A 20,857-nucleotide genomic window follows, 5' to 3' on the forward strand; every position below is an offset into this window, starting at 1 on the left:
AGAAGAACAAACAGAACACTCTCTTACAAATTTCTCAACATCTCTGTCAACGCCTGGCCACCAAAAAATCCCTTTAACCATTGATTTACTACTAACTATGCCAAAGTGTCCTTCATGACAGACTGTAACACTCTCTTCTGTACTGCCTTGGGTGGAATTATCCTCTCGCCCGTAAGCAACAACTCTCTGTCCAATGATAATTCAGTCCGTACATCCCAAAAAGCTTTCAATTCATCACTAATGAGGTGTTTCTTTGGCCATCCTTTGCGAATGTGATCAGAGACAGCCTGTAACAATATGTCCTTAGATTGCTCAATCAACCACTCATCTTTACTAATGACAGGTGCACCAGAATCTTGAACTAAGGCAATGCTAAATTCACTCCATGGGTCATCAAGACATTCTTCCAATGGCGAAGGCAGCCTAGACAGACAGTCCGCCACTACATTATCCTTGCCAGGCATGTAAACAATCCGATAAATGTACTCCTTCATCCTCATAGATATTCTCCCTAATCTAGCCGAAGCTCCAACACTACCTTCACTAGTTAAGATTCTTACCAAAGGTCGATGATCTGTGCGGATAGTGACTGTTTTACCCCAAACAAATGCCCGAAAATGTTCTAAAGCCCAAGCACAGACCAAGGCTTCCCTCTCAATAATTGGATATTTACTCTCAGCAGGGGAAACTGCCCTTGAAGCGAATAAGATGATTTTCTCAGTGCCATAATTAGTTTTCTGTGAAAGGACTGCGCCGAAACCCTTGTCACTTGCGTCCGTAGTCAACAAACATTCTAAGTTCGGATCAAAACTGCCCAAAGCATTAACATTTCCCAGATCATTTTTAATCTCTTCAAACTCTCTTCCACATTCAGGTGACCATTCAAATTTTGCATTTTTTTTTTAGAAGGGAATGTTTGTTAAATATCTTGCTGGCAAAATTGGGTATGTATTTGGCGCAATACTCTGCCATACCCAAAAATGAACTCGCCTCATCCTTATTACATGGGGCAGGTGAATCCATAATAGCAGTAGCGGTCCGTGGAGGGAGTTCCGTGGGGCGGTGAGGCGGGGCGGGGGAGGAGAAATGTAAACACCGGAATATTAATGAACGAAGGTAAGTACACATTTAAATAAATAAAACGAATTCCTTTGCGCGCGCTGCATCGCAAAATGCGATGCAGCGTGCGCAATGAAATTCGTTTTATTTATTTAAATGTGTACTTACCTCCATTCATCCATATGCCGGTGTTTACATTTCCCCACCCTGCCCCTCCCCCGTCCCGCCTCACTGCCCCACGAAACTCCCTCCACGGACCGCTACTGCATAATAGCATTAACCAGTGATGGTTTTGGTTTAACACCCTCCTCACTTATTATGTGTCCTAGATACGATACACTCCTTTGCGCAAATTTACATTTGCTGAGTTCTACACTCAGTCCAGCTTTTTGTAATATTTCTAGGACTTCATTTAAAATGTGATTGTGTTCTTCCTCATTCTTTGCAGCAACAAGATTGTCATCTTGAAAGAAACTTACACCCTTCACCCCTCCAAACAGTTTGTGCATCAGCCGCTGAAAAACCGCAGCAGCTGAGGCCAAACCGAATGGCATGCGTTTAAACTGATAGCATCCAAATGGTGTGATGAATGCTGTGAGTTTCTTCGATTCAGACGACAGCAGAACTTGATGGTACGCTGCCGATAAGTCTATAGTAGAAAACCAGCTCACCCCTCTTAAAGAAGAAACCATTTCATTGATTTTTGGAAGGGGAAATCTTTCAATAACGATATTATTGTTCAGACTGCGCAAATCAATGCATAAACGGATTTTTCCATTGCTTTTGCGTGCGATTACAACTGGAGAAACCCATTCTGAACTCTCTACTTCCTCTATTACTCCCTTGGATAATAGTCCTTGGAGCTCTTTATTAACCTCATCGAATCAATATTGGTATTGGTCTCACTTTGTGAATCTTAGGCTCGGCTTGTTATGTTCAAAACCCTTCAATGCTCCTAAACCTTTCCCAAAAACTCCAGGGAATTTTTTAACAAGGACGTCCCCCATTTTACTGGTCTCATCCATTATGAGTACCTTTTCCGCACTGTTGGGGTCCAGAATGATATGTAGGTTCTTTTGGTCAAACCAACTGAGTACTGATGGACCATTTTTCGCTATATATAATTTACCCCTTGCAGATCTCCCTTTAAACAAAAAGGTGAGCCACCTAAATCCAAGCATGTCAATCCTTTCACCAGTGAAACTCACCGGGTTCACATCTGTAGGGAGTAAATGTTTCCCAATTTTTCCCTCAAACTTGTCTTTCCAAACACACTCATTACCGATGGTGTAAGGGGATGCAGAATCGGCATACACACTAACTTTAACTCCACCCAAAGATATATCACATATGGGTTTCCCTTTTACACAATTATCCATGACATTCAAAAGGTAATTCATTTGTAGACTTTTCACACAACTATCTTCAACTTCTACATCACCGTCTGTTTCCTCCTCAATGTTACACACATATTTTACACTGTTTTTTCTACGACACATCTTACTAAAGTGTCCTATCAGCCCACATATACCACATTTTTTTTAAGGCAGGACAATTCCTGCTAAATGCTAGGTGTTCTTTACTATCACAGCGATGACACCTTCTCTCTTCCCATTTTCTTTCTGCTCCTACGTTCTTTTGTGATTGGTTCCGCCATTGTCCATTTGTAACCTGTCCTTGGTACCTGGTTGGATTTTATAATTTGAAAACTCCTCCTCCTTCTTTCTCCGACTCTTTGACCACTGTGGCACATCTCCCAGACATTTCAGCTTTTCTCACAATCGCTAAAAAATATCCTCTAAAGGTGCATCACCATTCACCCACAATCGGTCTTGGATTGAGGAATTGTTACTGTGCATCACCAATTGGTCACGAATAAGATCGTCATGTAAGTTCCCAAATTTGCAGTCAATTGCAAGTTTTTTAAGGTCATCCAACCAGTCATCCACAAGTTCTTCTTTATTTTGTTTCCTTTGAAAGAATGTATGCCTCACTAAACCAATACACACCTTGGGTGCAAAGTACTTGTCCAAGTCATTCAACGCAGCCTCAAACACATTCAGACCTCCTTCTGCACTTTTTGACATTCGAGAATATGTCTTTAAGCCTACTGGTCCCAAGGAATGAAGTAAAATCCTCTTTTTCTGCTTTGCCTTCATTTTCCCTGCTTCATCTATGGCCTCAATGTAATTTACAAAATACTCTTTCCATTCTACCCATTTAATACTTGGCTGAGAGCCACTTACCCAAAATGCATGAGGATTGCTAATTGTAAAATTTTGTTGTGCCATATTTTCTTCTACTTGTTGGTTTCCTTGTTCCATAAAAACAAAAACATAAATTATTCTCCAGGGACTCACACAGTGTTACAATAGCTTACAGAAAAAACAACAAAAATAAATGTTGTCCCACAAAATAAAAAAATATTTGTCACTAAATTTATTTTCCTAAACTAGACTGTTGCTTCTGTTTAGCTGTAACTGCTGAAAACTCCACACGCATTTTTTCTAGACCCCCGACTCTCTCACCTGTTCCTCACATCTTTTATTGTTCCAAGTTTTGCTATTGCTGCATCCTCCGATTGCTCCGGATGCCAGCGTAAGCGTTATTATACAATTCCCGATAATTCACTTCCTCAAAATGGCTGCGGCGCAAAGGTCACGTCCGTAACCTTGCGCATAGACGTGTTTCCTCAAATCCACATACGCGCAGGTGCGTGCGAGATCTCCGCTCGCAGTTAGAACACTCTGTCGGCTTGAAAGATGCTCCCGCTGCCTGCTTACTCGCGCCGCTCACACGCTCACAACTTTCAAGGAAAAAAAAAAAAGAGGTATCTTGTCGGTTTTTCTTCCTACTTCGGAATATAAATATATTTGCAATTTACATTACCGAAGGTCCGGAACTGAAGATTGTCTTCTTTCCGACGATCATATTTCACAACGATGATTCCCAATAATGAACGCGATGTACCACACTTCTGCTGATCCAGTGTTGTGAAGATATATGCCCTTTTCACTCGTCGCCAATTGTAATGATGGAAGAGCGTAATGTAGGTTCTTCAAAATAGTTTATTAGGAAGGAACAGGTGAGCGCCAGGCGGTGCGACTTCCACTCCAGGAAACCAGCTGTAACTGACGCCCTGGATCGGAACTCGCGGAGATAACAAAGAGTATTCCACCTCACGCTCCACCTAACAGGATTAAAGTGACAATACCAATATAATACACATATACATAACAGTACTAATATAATGCATATACTACAGTCCTATGAGTGAGACATGTGTATCAAGATGAGTTGGGAAGTTAGAAAACCAGTACATACGATGCTGCACAAGTCAAGGTATGAAAGAATGATAGGATCGGTGTATCATTATAAAGTAAGCAACACTGACTGAAGCAATGGGAAGCAAAATTACATCTACCATCAGTGGTGTCCGGCACAGATCGGGGAGGCGGGTAATGGGGGGACGGGGGAAGCAGATGTAGCAAAAAAAAGAGAAAAAAGAAAATACTTACCTTGTCACTGCATCTCTCCTCTGTAGTCCCTCGCTCCAGGAAGAACAGGAACCAAACCCAGGCTCCCCATAGCCAATCACAATGCTGCAATGCTTGGTCTGAGTGCTGTGGCTTGGCGCTAAGACAGGCAGTGGGAGCCTGGGTATGTTCTCCACCCAGGCTGCAATTCAGCCTGGGTGGAGAACATGCAGAGTGCACATAAATGTTTGGCTGGCCCAAGACAGCTGGCCAAACATTCATGCAGAGTGTGCCCACCTTTCCTCCCCCTGCTTTGAGGGCAGCGCAGCCCTGCCCTGTCACGCAATGCTCCTGCAGCAGGAACAAATAAAATGATAATAACGTAGAGTTATTATCATTTTGTTTTTCCTTTATTTCACCTCTAAAAAGCAGTGGGGCGACGCTCCTCTGCCTTAGCGGAGGAGCCGTCACTGTCTACCATGCATATGGGGAGCAGATGGGGTCCGTGTCCCAGCACCTTTTATCCACCTTGTCCCTTTGGGCCTCACTGCCCCAGCTATTGATGATAGCCCTGTGCCAGGCGGCAAAGCTGGAAAAAAGATACCCCCTGTGCCTTGCTGCACATTTTCATACATACCTTGAAATGAATTTTAGTATAAAGCAGCAATTGCTTTAGGCAAAACATAAGCAGAGTAGCATACATGTTTGCTTAAAATGTTTAAACAAGGGTATGTATATGGATGTGTATGTATACAATTTATATATGCTTTAAACACACACAAAATATATATTTAAAGCAAACTGATTAACTTTGCTAAAAAGCAGCCAGAGAACAATGGGTGCCCGGAAGTGCGGGTGCGCCGACCCACATTTTCCAAATTGTAGCCATTTACTCACTGTGTGTGTGTATATATATATATATATATGTATATATATATATATATAGAGCACTTGGCAACAATATTGAAAAGCAATTGGCAGCAGAAATATAATTGCACCGTCAGGCTGGCAAAAGTATTAGTGATACTGGGTGAAATAACGCTATTGAGCAGAAAGACACAAGTCCAGTACACACCTGCGGATACCTACCTGATGCATGCTGGGACCCGCAGTTCAGCAACTGCGGGACCAAACCCACTTGGAAATAATTAAGACACAACTACCTATGATTAAGGCGGAGTAACGCTGAAACGCGTCAGGACTACTTAAGTGTGTCACAAGCTGCAGTGCTCGAGATGAATAAAGTCGGCTTCTTGCTGTTAGACGAAGTTGGGCTCTGGTGTGTTTTGTGAGAAGTTACAAGCGACAGGATCTCCATTCCTGCCTTTGAGAGCCCGTCCTGCAGGGTCGGAGCCCCCGGTAAATGGAACTCTTTTGAAATATATATATATATATATATATATATATATATATATATATATATATATATATATATATATATATACGTATATATATATATATATAAAATTTTGTCTTTTGGCACCTTATCTTTTATCGACTAGTACGAAGACAGACATACATAGTCTGTCTTCATTGTCGCTCCCTGCACTTGCAGAAAATCAATGTTGCACATTGTTATGGTATTTAAACCGTGAGTGTAATTGTTTACAAACAGCAATATGATGTAAAAATAGCGTTTTAAGTATTTGGCATTATGCCACGAACCGATATGTTGGAAGACAGACGCATAGTCTGTCTTCATGGTCATTCTTTGCACTAGCACTTTAAAAGGGAAAAAAAGCGAATGGCATGTCATATGATCAAGGGCTTGCGGGCCCATAACGCGTCATGGCGGCATTTCTTGCAAATAAATAATCAGCAACAGCACTAACTGGTGTCCGTTTCCTGCGTAAGAAGCTTCAGGGCAATTTGAGACTTTTTGACAAGTTGGAGTTTGTTTCATATATATATATATATATATATATATATATATATATATATATATGTATATTTATGCCAGTATAATATATTATATATTCCAGCAGAAGGTTGGGAAGCCGAAATTCGTAGACTGTCTTTTTAACCATGTTTTCTACTCTGGTGTCTTATTAAATACCTTTTGAAACTCATCCCTGCTGTGGTGCCGTGAATTCTCGCTGTGGTGCTCTAGCGTGGAATTAACTTTGGATATATATATATATATATATCACTGCTACAAAACACCAGTCAGGTGCACTCTCAGGCGGGTGCTTCTTCGTGCGGGGGTGTACCCGCATTCAATTATTGCTGCAACTCTCCTTCTCACAACCACCATCCAAAGAGAAAGACAGCACTCGCGGGGGCCGTTTCCAAAATTTATTAAATGGAAACTCTCACGTAAACAAACAGACGCGTTTCGGTAACAACCTTCATCTATGTTTACCGAAGCGCCCGCCCGCCATGTTTTTAAATCATCAAAATGTACATCAACACCAATGAAGGACCAACGTCAATACCGTGGTCTGCAACATTCCTACCCCAATCTCGGCGCCATCTTGTAATATATGATAGCCCACATGCCTGGATGACAAACTCCACTCGCAAATGCGATAGGAGTGGGGGAAGGATCCAAATCTGCACGTAAATCAAGCGGTAAATGCAAAGCCTGTAAAGGAAGTAAAAGAGTGCTTAGTTATGACATTCCCATTATAGGTATCAATAGGAACATCAGGAAATTCTTGACATGCACCACACCATACACTGTTTACTGCCTAGTATGCCCCTGTGGCCTACGCTACGTGGGCAGCACTATCCATCCTGCTAAAATCAGAATCCTAGAACACATGCGGGCCATCAGTAAAGGAGACGAGACCTACCCCGTAGCACGTCATTTTGACAAAACTCATAATCGTAATCGAGATGAGTTGAGCTACTTCTGTTTGGATCATGTACCAACGAATCCTAGAGGGGGAGACAGGATACTGAAACTCCGGAGATTGGAGTCACGGTACATCATCGATCTCCAAACAAAAACACCATGGGGCCTTAATAGTAGTGAAGAGTTAGCTGTACACCTAGGGGAGTGAAATTCTATGCTGTCCCCCCCCTCCTTCACTCTACTACTTCATGATGACTTTGGATGGTGCCTCTGTACACATTGTATATAACGGACATTGCATGTGAGTGTATATATATTATGGTATCTGTATATACGCCGTATGCACGCATTCGATTTACATGTGTCTATATGGCACTCGTATATGTATATAAATGTATATAATTGTGTGTGTGTATATATTGGCTGACATTCGTAATTGCATTGTAACCCGAGTCAGGACCCGTTGCTTTACCTTGGTTGCTTCCTGTATAAACATCATATATGGAAGATTGTATTGTATTATATTGTAAATAGTGTCTCCAGATGTATAGACATAGTAGTTTGCTCACCCACTCAGTATTTTATATCGAATAATTTTTGTTAATGTATAAAACTCCTTAGTAGTAGGCAGCCCTAGCCGTGTTTTACTTTCGTTGGAGAATGTCTCCAGGTGTATGCCCATCCAGGGCTTGATTTACGTGCAGATTTGGATCCTTCCCCCACTCCTATCGCATTTGCGAGTGGAGTTTGTCATTCAGGCATGTGGGCTATCATATATTACAAGATGGCGCCGAGATTGGGGTAGGAATGTTGGAGACCACGGTATTGACGTTGGTCCTTCATTTGTGTTGATGTACATTTTGATGATTTAAAAACATGGCGGGCGGGCGCTTCGGTAAACATAGATGAAGGTTGTTACCGAAACGCGTCTGTTTGTTTACGTGAGAGTTTCCATTTAATAAATTTTGGAAACGGCCCCCGCGAGTGCTGTCTTTCTCTTTGGATGGTGGTTGTGAGAAGGAGAGTTGCAGCAATAATATATATATATATATATATATATATATATATATATATACACACACACACACACACATTTATTTCCACAGGAGGTGCCACCTTAAAACTTACTTAATGGATCTAGAAGTTCCGTGCCTTTTTCAGACGATGAATCTTTGCCACCGTTTTGAGCTTTACACTTCAAAAGACATTAATAATCACATTTGATGTTCAGTCAATTAAAAGAGAGTTGATGAAGTTTTAAAAGTGTATTCTCTCATTTAGTAGGTATTTTTGTTCTATTGAAATTAGTTGCAAATCGATTAGCAATATAATAAAAAATAGATTGGTTAGAACAAGCATAGAGAAATAAAAACAGTGGGTTACATTCAGAATATCTTCCTTATTCTAAACTAAAGGACTCATCTATCCTAATAAGAACCAATAAAGAGCTCTTTCTGGAAAAGAGCAAGCAGATTCAGATAACTAAGAGGAAGAACAAACTCCCCATAAAGAGTTGTCCCGGAGACTCAGCCAAGTTCTCCTGATAATTACAGTAGCAACCGTCTAAAAAGAGAGAGAAGGAAGGAATCACAACAGTAGCTATGATCAGCAGAAAATAGAAAGTCTCCTCACAAAACGTAAGGAAAACAAAGAAATCACGGTAAGCAGTGACTTATGTCAAGTAGGGCTAGCACAGCAAAGTACCAAGGGGCATGGCAGGGTAGGGTTGGATGGGAAGAGTCTCGAGACTCTCTAGCCAGGAACATGTACTATATAGAAAGCAGCTAAACATGTTGCAAAAACAGGTGAATGCCATCATCATCGTCTAATGGTGAGAGGTCCTCCGATAGTCTGTCGTCTTTACCCTCGATTCCCATGGTGAATGTCCACGCCAGCATGAAGTCAGTTACAAATGGGTACAATATATTACAAAGGTTGCATCTATGAAGGTTCTCATGAGAAACCTTTGTAGGCCATCTCTGTTAGCTTTGTGGTTTCTCACCACATAAAAATGAGCTGTTCTATGAAATGAAACATTCAAATTCTGGTATGTCCTGGTTAGATCACAAAATGTAAGCTACTGCAAGCATTTTCTTTTCATTAATACCCTTGTTCATTATGCATATGTAGCAAATAATAAAATCTAACTACAGTGAAGTCATGTGGTGTGAGTAAAAAAGAAATACATATTTCAAGACAGCACATTTCACAAAAAGTCAAGCCGAAGAGTTTGATTATAGGGTTAAATCAATATTTTATGAACAGCATTTATTTCTATAAAGAGATAGAGCAGAATAAATGAATAGTGTGGCCTAGCAAGTGGAGAACTTTAGATATGAAAGCTTTCTGCAGAAATAGACCGAAATTTACCCATTTTCACACTAAATAAAGGCACAATTCTCTAATGTTTAACTTATCATGCATTTTTAGGTTTTGTATTTAGTGTTTTTCTATATTATTAAGTGGTGAAATCGGAGTAAACATTTTCATCTTTATCATATATATAGGAAAATAATTAAATCTAAGTACAGTGAAGTCATGTGGTGTGAGGAATGAAGAAATACATATTTCAATACACAGCACATTGCACAAAAAGTCAAGCGCAAGAGTTTGATTATAGGGTTAAATCACTATTTTAGCACGAAGGATGCGTGTGTGTGTGTGTGTATAAATATACACACATACATCATGTAGCTGCATGCTAAAGTAGTTTCCTTTTCAAACCACTGTACAAGGAACAACCCACCATAATTTTCTTATCTTCCTGTGTCCTGGTTTCAAGCCAGATAATTCGGGACAAATATGATTAGCTCAGTTTTCAATTTGGACACATTTAATTGAAGAGTCACTGAGGTTTTCAAAATGTTGGGGAGAGATACAGTCACATTATGATCAAAGCTTGAGAATGAAGGCACAGATTTTATATTACTGTGGTGTGTTTGCATCATAAAAGTGTGTGCAACTTTTGCAAAATGTTGAACGGGGATTTCCTTTTCAAAACTTGTTTTGCTCTGAAAAGTAGCCGTTAAGTAATGCAAAGTAATGCTGTGTGCTACTTTGTGCTACTGTGCGTCAAAGGGTGTACCATGTGTGCGTGAAATATGTGCATTTCCATTTAACCACCCATATTTGTTTTACACAAACCCAGTCTAATAAAAAAAGTAGACTGGGATTTGCACCAAAAATATATGCTTCTTAAAGACATGTGTAACATTGGAGAAAGGTTTTCTTTTTCAATTTTGCATATGTGTCATTCTGTGCAGCACACACACACACACATGGCAAATGTTAAAGTATGTCTACATATAGGATTTTGTACTGGAAAGTTACCCTTCCAGTACAAAACTTATGCTTGACATCACACAAACACCCGTGCACTATAGGGCATGGCAAATCACACCACATCTTAGTAGATATGACACTGTGTTGATCTCTTCCATTCAGCTGCTGGGCGTTGCATGAACAATTAGTGACTATGACTTTGAGTGTTTAATGTAAGAGTATAGGGTTGCCTCATATATAGTGCAAGTGTACCAGAAGGTTTGAGCATCACCATTGTAAATAGGTGTATTTGTGTATTTTTTTTTAAAATTATTGACCTGATGAGTTCGAATACAAAAATGAACATAAACAATGCCCTTTTGTGACATTCTGTGGAATTTAGATGCATCATATTTACCAGCCTTTCTGTGAAATGTGATTTATTTTCTGTGCAACATACATAAGCCATTGTGTTTACTGTCTATGTGTCATGTTTATGAAGCACTTCTTCCTGAACTGTATTATTGGTAAACACAATGGGAAGATAACGAAGCAACCAATACATCATATATTCACTGCTGAGAGTAACTGACTGGAGAATGAGAAGAAAAACTATAAGCAAATATTTCCCAAAGAGGTTTAAGGCCCTTTCAGAGCAAAGAGCCCACTTCCAAAATATTTGCTTGGGAAATAATGACATTAAACAGGTTTTGTGGCATTTTTGCTCCAGTTTTAGCTCCAAATGCCTTCTGCTTTACAGCGATCACATATTTTAGCTTCCTAGGTGGATTCAGATAATTACTGAAATCCACTCGATAATTACGTCTGTCACCCTCTACGATAAATCTTTTCACATTGTAAATGTGACTGGCTTGTGGAAGGGTAAATTAGAGCATCACTGTTGTAATGGTTTAATCATGGGGTTTCATAACGTGCAATCAGAAAACGTTTAGCTCCACTTTACATCTACTGTTCAGAGTTAATGCGAAAACTATTTATTAAGAAAAAACATGACTTTGCCAATGTGTGCACTGGTAAAGCCATTCTACAACCGTATTGATTCGTGCAAGAAACATGATCTGTAAAGTTTAAATCTGTGTGTCAAATACAGTTCAGATGTACCTGGGCAACAATTAGTTGAACCAACTATGAAGAAGACAGAAAAACAAATGAAAGAAGCACAGGCAGAAAATAAAAAACAAGCAGAAAATAAAAAAACAGAAAGAGTCATAGTTATAAAAATAATACAAATTAAAAGAATAATAATGCTGATACTGCTAATAGTAATAATTTTTATAATATTAATAATATGAAGAAGAAGGAGAAGATTGTCCAGAATGCTACGTTTCCTCTGCAGCAGCAAACGTCAACTGATCCTACATTTGTGATATATGATCAATGACTCTATCCTCACATGTGCCTTTTTGGCACAGCTAAATGCCAGTTACCTGCACAAAAGATTTGGGCTCATAGTGAATAGATTCATAGATAGATTAGATTTCATAGCTGCAACAAGATACAGAAATATTCTCAACCATGTCACCAGTGATCGGGGAGACATTTTTTAGAAAGCCTGTGCGGGCTGCCAACTTGCAGGCCGTCAACTTGCGGCAGCCTATTACTCGATTAAACTCACACCATCGGAAAGCAAGTGCAGGTACTCCTTTCTGTCTATCTGGACCAGATATCTTATCCCAATAATGTCTGTATTGCTTCTGTAAGCATATCACACTGTATTGCAGGGAAAGTGCAATACTTTTTTAGAACTAAAATACATGACTGTTACCAGGGTCATTGAAAGAACTGGCTAACTGTGAAGTCAAATACAGTCAAATCATGAAACATAGAAAAATAAAAATCGTCAAAACAAAAAAAAGAAAATTGGTTTACATTTGGTTTTATGGCCAGAAACATTTGCAGGGGAGTTCTAGGGGAAGGATTTTGACACCTTTTTGACTATGATACTCTCCTCTAGACTAAACAACGAAGGAGCCAACATTGGCTCCAACAAGCTGCACAGCCACATCTTAGCCTGAATCCAATGAATTAAGTTTGTATAATTTCTTCAACTTTTTATTCTTTTTTCACCATAATTTGAATCCTTCTCTTTTGCATTCAATTCATTTTATTCAATCCATGTTTTAAGTCGATATTTCAAAAAAGCTCAGGAGCATAAGGTGGATTCCATGCCATGATTTATTTTCACAGTCCCAATGCATTTCGGGAATAATCTTCCGTTTTGTCAGGGGAATCTAAAGGTGCAAACAAATACTTTCGATGAGCCATATTATATCAATTAAACATTTCATTTGAATATATTTTAAAAAAAGACACATGACAATAGCATGAACAGTAAACCTATAGATAAGGCAGGACATATACACTAAAAAACGCCACTTGTTGGTTCCAAGCGATATTTTATATCCGCAGTGCTCTCATATATTTTTTATATCCCAAAGTTACTCCATGATTGAAAAATACACCCCTTTTTTTTTGCAATGTTAAAAATAATACCACTCGTTGAAGGAAACATAAACACATATAAAATTCTCTGCGCTTACCATGACATGCTGTTACATCTTAATCATGAGGAAACCATTCCAAAATAAACTAATCCGATTTAAAAAGACCATGGCTTCATCTCTCTCTTGTATTAAGGTGCCGAAGCACGCATGTCTCGTTTTAATGCCAACTCTATCCTTAGTTCAAGAAAACATTTGTATTTGTTTCCGCCCTATATAACTCCACACAGGTGATTAATTACGTCTGTATGTCACGAGACTCTAAGCAGCAAACCAGGTAAACTGCATATTTAAACCCGTACTCCTCCAAGACCCAGAATGCATTAAATCACGATCTTTTCTCCCTGGAGCCTCTCTAGTACCCAGATGTAGTGTCCAAGCATGGACACGTTCTAGTGCTCCGACCTGCTGTATTACACTGTACACCCACCCACCACAGACGTCACTGTGTCAGGTGACGCTGTCAATAAAAGGGGCCGAGCGCACGTGCTCGTGGCCATTCCCACTATCCCCAACTATGTGTCCTGTGTCCTCCTTCACCTAGCATGTGGGCCTAGGGCCCATCATTACATTGGCGACGAGGCGGGTACGTTACCCCGCGTGTGCAGCCCCCGATCGGCGCACCTTTGATGGTTGAGGGGGAAGGAGGACTGCCCGGTGAGCACACCCCCGGGTGACGGCGCCACGCGCCGTGAAGCCAGCCAGGCGAGCGGAGCCCGCAGCAGGCCCTGCGGTGACCGGGTGCCCACCCCGCACCGCCACGAAGACTGGTAGGCGACGCTGTGCCCCAGGGAGGAAGCGTGGCAGTCGGGTGCCCACCCCGACCTGCCGCTGTGCCTAGAAGCGCCCAGAAGGAAGTGCCGACCGTGCGGAGCCCACCCGCACCGGCCGCGACGCCGCAAGTCTGCAGGCGGAGGCCGGGTGCCCACCCCGACCCGACCGCTGTGCCCGGAGGTGTCCCCGACGGAAAGGCACGCCGAGCGGAGCCCACCCGCATCGGCGGCGACCCCCGCAAGAGGTGTGGCCCACGCGGTGCCCACCCGCGTTGAAGGGAAGCCCCGCCGGGCCGAAGGTGAGCCTGCGGCGGAAGGGACGAGCTAACCACTCCCCCGTCCCGTGAGGAGCCACTGACTTTGCCGGAAAGGAGCGGGCAGGCTCCGGCAGCAGCGCCAACCCTCCCCCGCTCAGCGTGTAGTCAGGGAAGCTGATAGCGGGGGAGCGAGGAGGAGAACAGCGCCGGCACAGCCCAAGACCGAGTACGCCTGCGGGCGGAATGAACTGAACGAAAGCGGAGCCCACCCGCAGCGGCAGCCTGAAGACAGGGCCGCTCAGTGCCAGCACCCCCGCCCGAGGCCCGGGAAGTAAGGAGGCCTGTGGAAGCGGGGGCGGGAGAAACTGGGTGCATCGCGGAGCCCACCCGCAGCGGTATGCGTCTGCAGGCGGCCAGCGCGGTCAAGGAGGAGCGCCGTACAAATTAAACCAGCGGGTGCCTACCCCGCATAGGGACGGACATGATGGCAAACCCTCCCCCTCCCTGCCGCGCGAAGACTGCAGGAAGCTGCCGCGGGCAGGGAGGGCAATCTCCAAAGTAAAGAATGGCTGCCGCCGGCCATCCAGAAGAATGCCCCCACCTCGTAGGACCCCCAGCAGCGCCGCTCGGGAGTGAACTACAGAGCCCACACCCTCCGGCATCAAACAAAGCACATGTAGTGCACACCAAGCCCCAGCCGCCATCCACGCGAGGTATGAACTGCCCCAGCTTGCGAGTGATGCATCACTGCCCTCTGAGCAGCCCACTGTCAATGCCTGTGCCCCCTCCTGCCTTCAAACGAATACAAAAGAGATGTAAAGGACTTACCTGCTGCCACGTGTCCTGGACTCCGCTGCTCTGCCCCAGCTCCAGCCCCATCTGGACTCCACTGGTCTGCCTGGCTCCAGCTCCCCTCCAGCTCTCCTAAGCACGAGTGAAGCCTGGAGGAGTGGAAAGGAAAACAAGGCATAGAGTTCTGGCAGTACAGAAGGTTGCTGCTGAAGCCAAAGAAAAGCAACACTGCCACCCAGTGGCCACTGGTGGTACTGCAGCACACAGAAACCAACAAGCCTACAGCAAGCCAAGGAAGTCCAGCAGCTACAGGAGACCGACGGAAAGGGAGAAGAGGCAGCAAGGCAAGTACCGCAAGGTCTGACGGAGGCGCGAAGGTGAGCACACGGGAATGCGACGGTGAGCGACGGAGGCGCACAGGAATGTGCCAGACGCGCAGGAACGCGACAGAAGCACAGGAAGAAGAGACGGTGTGCCACAGGGATGCAGCGCCATCCCGCAGCAACAAGGAGGAAGAAAGAAGAACGGTGTCGAGCCACATCCACCCCAGCGAGGACTGCGCTGTCGCCGCATCAAGTGGAGCGAACCCTCAAGAGAACAAACGGACTCAGCGCAGTTGTACCCCGGACGCGGACAGTACACTGCAGCGCCTACAGGAGAGGAACCCACTGAAGAGGATGGGCGCAGCAAGTATCCGGCACTGGCGGCCATGGATGCAGAGCAACACCCAGTGGCGCCAAGAAGCCACCACATCAAGTGATCCTGATACTAGGAGCAACGCTACACTGAAGAGGTACCACGACGGTACGAAGAGTAGCACGCACCAGCGCCTGACAAGGCAGCGGACACAGGTAGCCACACGACGTGACACACCTCGTGAAGCCGACCAGCAGAAAATGGTCGCACCGCAAAGGCCCAGCCGACCAGCCAAAATGGTCGCACCACAAAGGTCAAGCCGACCAGCCAGATGGTCGCACCACAGAAGCCGACTCGTCAGGAGTTGCACACGGAGGTGACCGACGCACGGGTCAAGGAAGCTACAAAGCAAGAGGTCTGACGACAAGACCGAAGATTTCCTGCCAGTGATCGGCAGCGCAGACCGACAAGTGGTCCGAGAAGCTCAAGAAGAACCAAAGCAACTGGTGAAAGGGAGAAGACCGAAGCGGACCATGAGCATGGCCCCACGAACTTCAACCGAAGTAACTGGTGACAAGGTGAAGATGAAGAGAAGGTCACGACCCGAACTCGGAATGCTGAAGAAGATGAAGAGAGTGTTCTCGGACGAGGACAAGACCAGGGGGAACACGTGCAGAGTGCGCGCGCTGCATGGAGAAGCCTGGCCAGATAAGAGGAGAACAGGAACGGTCCAGAGTAGGTCGTGAAGCGAAGAGATGAAGAGACCAGAGTGGCACGTCCGCCACTTAGAAGAAAGAAGACATCGCAGTGGCACGTTTGCCACTACAAGAAAAGAAGATGTCTGAGTGGCACGTTTGCCACTACAAGAAGGAAGATGATATCAGAGTGGCACGTCTGCCACTTAAAGGAAAAGGGGAAAGAAAGATCTGAGTGGCACGGTTGCCACTGTAAGAAGGAGAAGAAGTCAGAGTGACATGACAGCCTCACGGAGAAAGAAATAGAGGACAAGGAGAAGAGTGTGGCAAGACTACTCACACCTCAAAGACAAGGAAGGTGACAAGCGTCAGAACACAGTGCGCAAGTCCTGAAGAACACCCGTGGCACGGAGAAAAGACCATCTGTTTGATGATGCTTTCAGCGCACCTGGGATCTGCAGGGGTGAGCAGGCCGGACTATTCGAAACACCCACCTTTGGGGTCACACGGACACTGGACAACGCCAGCCGTGGTGACCCAGGGGCAGAGGCCTCAGGGATGCCAGTGAGAGAGCGTCCCCGCGACGAGAGATGGTCATCAGCCGCCCTCCAGCAAAGGTCCCAGGAGGATGAAGACATTGTGTGCGAAGACAGGAGCCAACAGCTACCCTCCAGGCACGACTGCAGAACCCGAGGTGAGACTTGTCGTCTCCTCTGCACCCACACGGATCGGCGTGCGAGTAACACGACACAGTACACCCAGCTCAGGACGAGCCAGAGGGCCTCAGGGATATCCCGTGGCAGGGGAACACCTGCGAGAGAGGCATCCTGGTGAGAGGGGTGTCTTGCAACCAATCCGTTTTGCAAAACAGAAACACACGCCACAGATAAAGAAAAGGACTGGACGAAAAGACGAACGGCAACATCTAGCGGCAAACCACAAGACCTCAACTGCGTTTGTCGCCAAGAAAGTAAAGGCTAAGGAAAGACTGTGAGAACAACTTCAAGGCAGAGCCGTCAAACAGACTAGGTCCATCGAGCACCCATGACTGGTGCCACAGTGAACTGGTGATCGTCTGCGACAGGAAGAGCATCGTCCGCGACAGGAAGAACATCCTCTGCGACTCCAAGCAGCTGAAGCGTGAGCGATTCTGCAGAAGTTTGGTCACTGTATTACAACTGTGTATATCTTTCTTTCTCCCCCAGGTTGAACGTTGACGTTGGGTTTTGTTATTAAAAATTGGGAGGGATGTAGTGTCCAAGCATGGACACGTTCTAGTGCTCCGACCTGCTGTATTACACTGTACACCCACCCACCACAGACGTCACTGTGTCAGGTGACGCTGTCAATAAAAGGGGCCGAGCGCACGTGCTCGTGGCCATTCCCACTATCCCCAACTATGTGTCCTGTGTCCTCCTTCACCTAGCATGTGGGCCTAGGGCCCATCATTACACCAAGAAACTGTGCTATAAAATAGTGTTAACAAAAACAATTATAAACCCGTCCTTTCCAACCCGCCTTATTTCCATTGTTAATGTGAGTCTTGTAAGTCTTAAAAGAAATGCTTCATTGCGCCCATTTTTCTCAAATGCTTTCAAACTCTGTTTGATCTGTGATTTTCCAACTGGACATGGGCTCCAACCTTTGCGCCATACGTCTTCTCTGACATCGGTTTTGGATCAATAATCTTTGCTGATCTTATTATTCGCGATCTTGTACAACATTTTAATCATGGGTGCAATCTCATTTGGAGACGAGAAATTCATGCACTCTCCTCTAGACGCCTGTCCTAACCGAAAGGCAGACTTTGAAAGAACTCATTCTCTGGTTAGATGTGCAAAGTCGAGGGACCGTATGATGATGAGCAGCTCCTGCTCAATGTAGAGCCGATCAGCTGTTGTTTTTTTGCATTTGATGCATCTAAAGTTTATACATATAAATCTGAATTTCTCTGATTTAATGTATGAACTTTAGATAGAACAAGTCAGAAAAAGAGAGATGCAATCTCTTCTCACCACTTCCAGTTTGTTGCGTACAAAGTTCATGCATTAACTTGGAAAAATTCTGAGTAATATATGTAGATAACTCAGATGTAGAAAACAAAACCGCAGGCACCGGGCTCTATGCTCAGCCAGTGCACCTCATCATGATATGGCCCTGGAATGCAACCACCAAAAGAAAGTTGAAACAACTGCATCTCAATAACTAGCGCTTCTCTTCACTCTCTAGTCCCTTGCCCTCAACATCCAGGGTCTTGTTTAAACTTTGGTGGATGAGTCATCGTATCACAATATGATGAATGTCTCATCTGCATTAAAAATAGTGTCATAAGATATGGTACACTTATAATAAGCTGTCGGCCAAACTCTAAATGAGGCCTTAAGTTCTGTTTATACCCAGATAGACTTAGTCATCCCAGAGACTACTCTTTGTACAATCTGATTTGATATAGGGAACTGCATCGATCACAACTTGTACTGGATACGTTTGATCCTGTCTGCTCTCTTGGGGCTGGCCTAGAGGGTATATGACATGCCTATTGTATTTCGTATGTGTGTACATACTCTGACTGGTATAGGGTGATTGTAATCGTGGCCCTGGCTCTAGGTGTAGTTACTTGGGTGTTCCATAATTTTATATTTATACCTATATTGCTGTTCTCCCTCTATATAGTACATATCTTTCTTCATATGGTTTGTATTTATGTAAGTAGACACATGCCTTCAAACAATACGATTGCTGTATCTGGCATATGAAATGCTACTGATCCTTGAACCTTATATACTCTGTACATAATTACTGAATAAATGTATCAAATTACAGACTAGTAACAGCGGATAACTGAATTGCTTGCCTAGGTAGCCTGAGTAAATGAAATAGACAACAAAAGTGATTTGTGTAACTCACCCCAAGGTGAAAATATCCCCATTATTCACTGTTATGCTATTTAAATTGTTTTGTTACATATGCACCCCCAAAAAGAGTAGTTGAGGTGAAGAGGCTAATGGGTAACCCTGCCACCTTCTCCACTCTCCTACCCTTTATAGTGGACTTCTATCCCACAAATGTAAAATAAAATGGCCCAGTGTCTTATCATCGGTACTCAACACCCTCACCCTCACATCCGCTCACACATAGTGTCTAATCTGCAACAGTCCTGGCCCTCCCCTGTGCCCCACCACCAGGTCACAGCTCAAGCTGGCAAAAACACACACTGGGAACAGCAACGTTGTTCCTGTTTACTTTTCACATTTTACCTACTCATGCATCATCTAAGAGAGTTTGCTTTTTTGCAGGATGTTGTGTTTCTGCATTTCTTTTTCATGAAACATATTACTCATTTATATAGATGTACTGTGGAAAGAATCTCCTCTATGTATCTGTGTGAGTTCAGGTTGTGGGTGTGTGTTTGTAATGGGCCACAATTGCGAGCTGTGGAGTTCCGTCCGAAGGCAGTGCGAATTTCTCTCAGTGCCAATTAGTGCGTTACATAAAGGGATTCAGACTACATGCTCATCCAATCCTTGACCTCTCTGCAGAGCACACAGACCAATAGTCTGGTGTGCCAGTTGTAATTGTGATCCTATTTGAAAGTGTGTGAAGAAGGTAAACAGCTGTTGAAATATTGGCAAGGGAAAAGGTAAAGAAAATGCAGTACACATGAGTGGGTGCATGGTGTGGGGGTCAAGTCGAGATAATGCAAGGAAGAATGTGCAAGAGAGATTGAATATGTGGTGTGAGCTATGCAGATGGTGGTTTTCAGAACGATATCAGGAGAAAAGGAGGGACAGTTTCTAACTCAGAGACTGCAGAAGAAAGTGGTGTGCCGAGGAGAACAGGAGTGATTGAGATTCCCTGAAGACCACTACCTCTTACACAGATCTTAGTAATGTTTAATTCGCAGCTTGCTTATAATGTTTAAATGACATTCCACACACTCATACCATTGTTATGACTGCCTGTTGGTTGCCACATGAGTTTTATCTGTGCCTTCTCCTTTGGCCCCTCCAAAATCACTTCTACAGATGTCATTGCTCCTCCATCTAAATAAATGAAATCAATTGGTGTCTTACCATCAACTACCGCAACCCTCTGCTTTGCGATTCCCTTAATGGTCCAATCAAAAAAAACATGGGGGCATATCAACAACAACCGGCGATAATTATCGCTGAGCGCACTTAGCGCTCGAATAATTATCGCCGGCTAGCGCCGATTTTTATCGCTGAGATAGCGTGCTATTAGCAACGCTTATCTCATCAGCGATAAAAATCCTAGCGCTAACTGGCTAACGTGAGATTATCGCTGGAAACCCAGCGATAATCTCCCGTTAGCTAGTTGACAGGGACTCACAACCTTAGCCATGATATCCACCTTCCATAGGATATCAGGGCTAAGTCAGTCCTGAAGCAGGCGTAAGGTAAGTAGCGATAACAGGGGTTATCGCTACTTTTCCTGACGCTATGCTTCATAGCGTTAGGCTTGCTGATAGGAGAAATGTCGCTTAGCGACATTTCTCCTGTCATGCCAGGTCAGGAACGCCCACTTTGCATCTCATTGGAGATGCAAAGGTGGGCGTTAGGAATCCTGAC

The 20,857-nt window shown here is 43.9% G+C and overlaps 1 protein-coding gene across 1 annotated transcript in view; it reads left to right on the plus strand.

Annotated features, from left to right (window-relative positions):
• DLC1 (DLC1 Rho GTPase activating protein) overlaps positions 1 to 20,857 on the plus strand; it is a 1,452,292-nt gene that overhangs the window by 903,735 nt on the left and 527,700 nt on the right. The window lies entirely within an intron of this gene.

The sequence above is a fragment of the Triturus cristatus genome, chromosome 2_2, assembly GCF_964204655.1.
Source record: "Triturus cristatus chromosome 2_2, aTriCri1.1, whole genome shotgun sequence".
Lineage (NCBI taxonomy): Eukaryota > Metazoa > Chordata > Amphibia > Caudata > Salamandridae > Triturus > Triturus cristatus.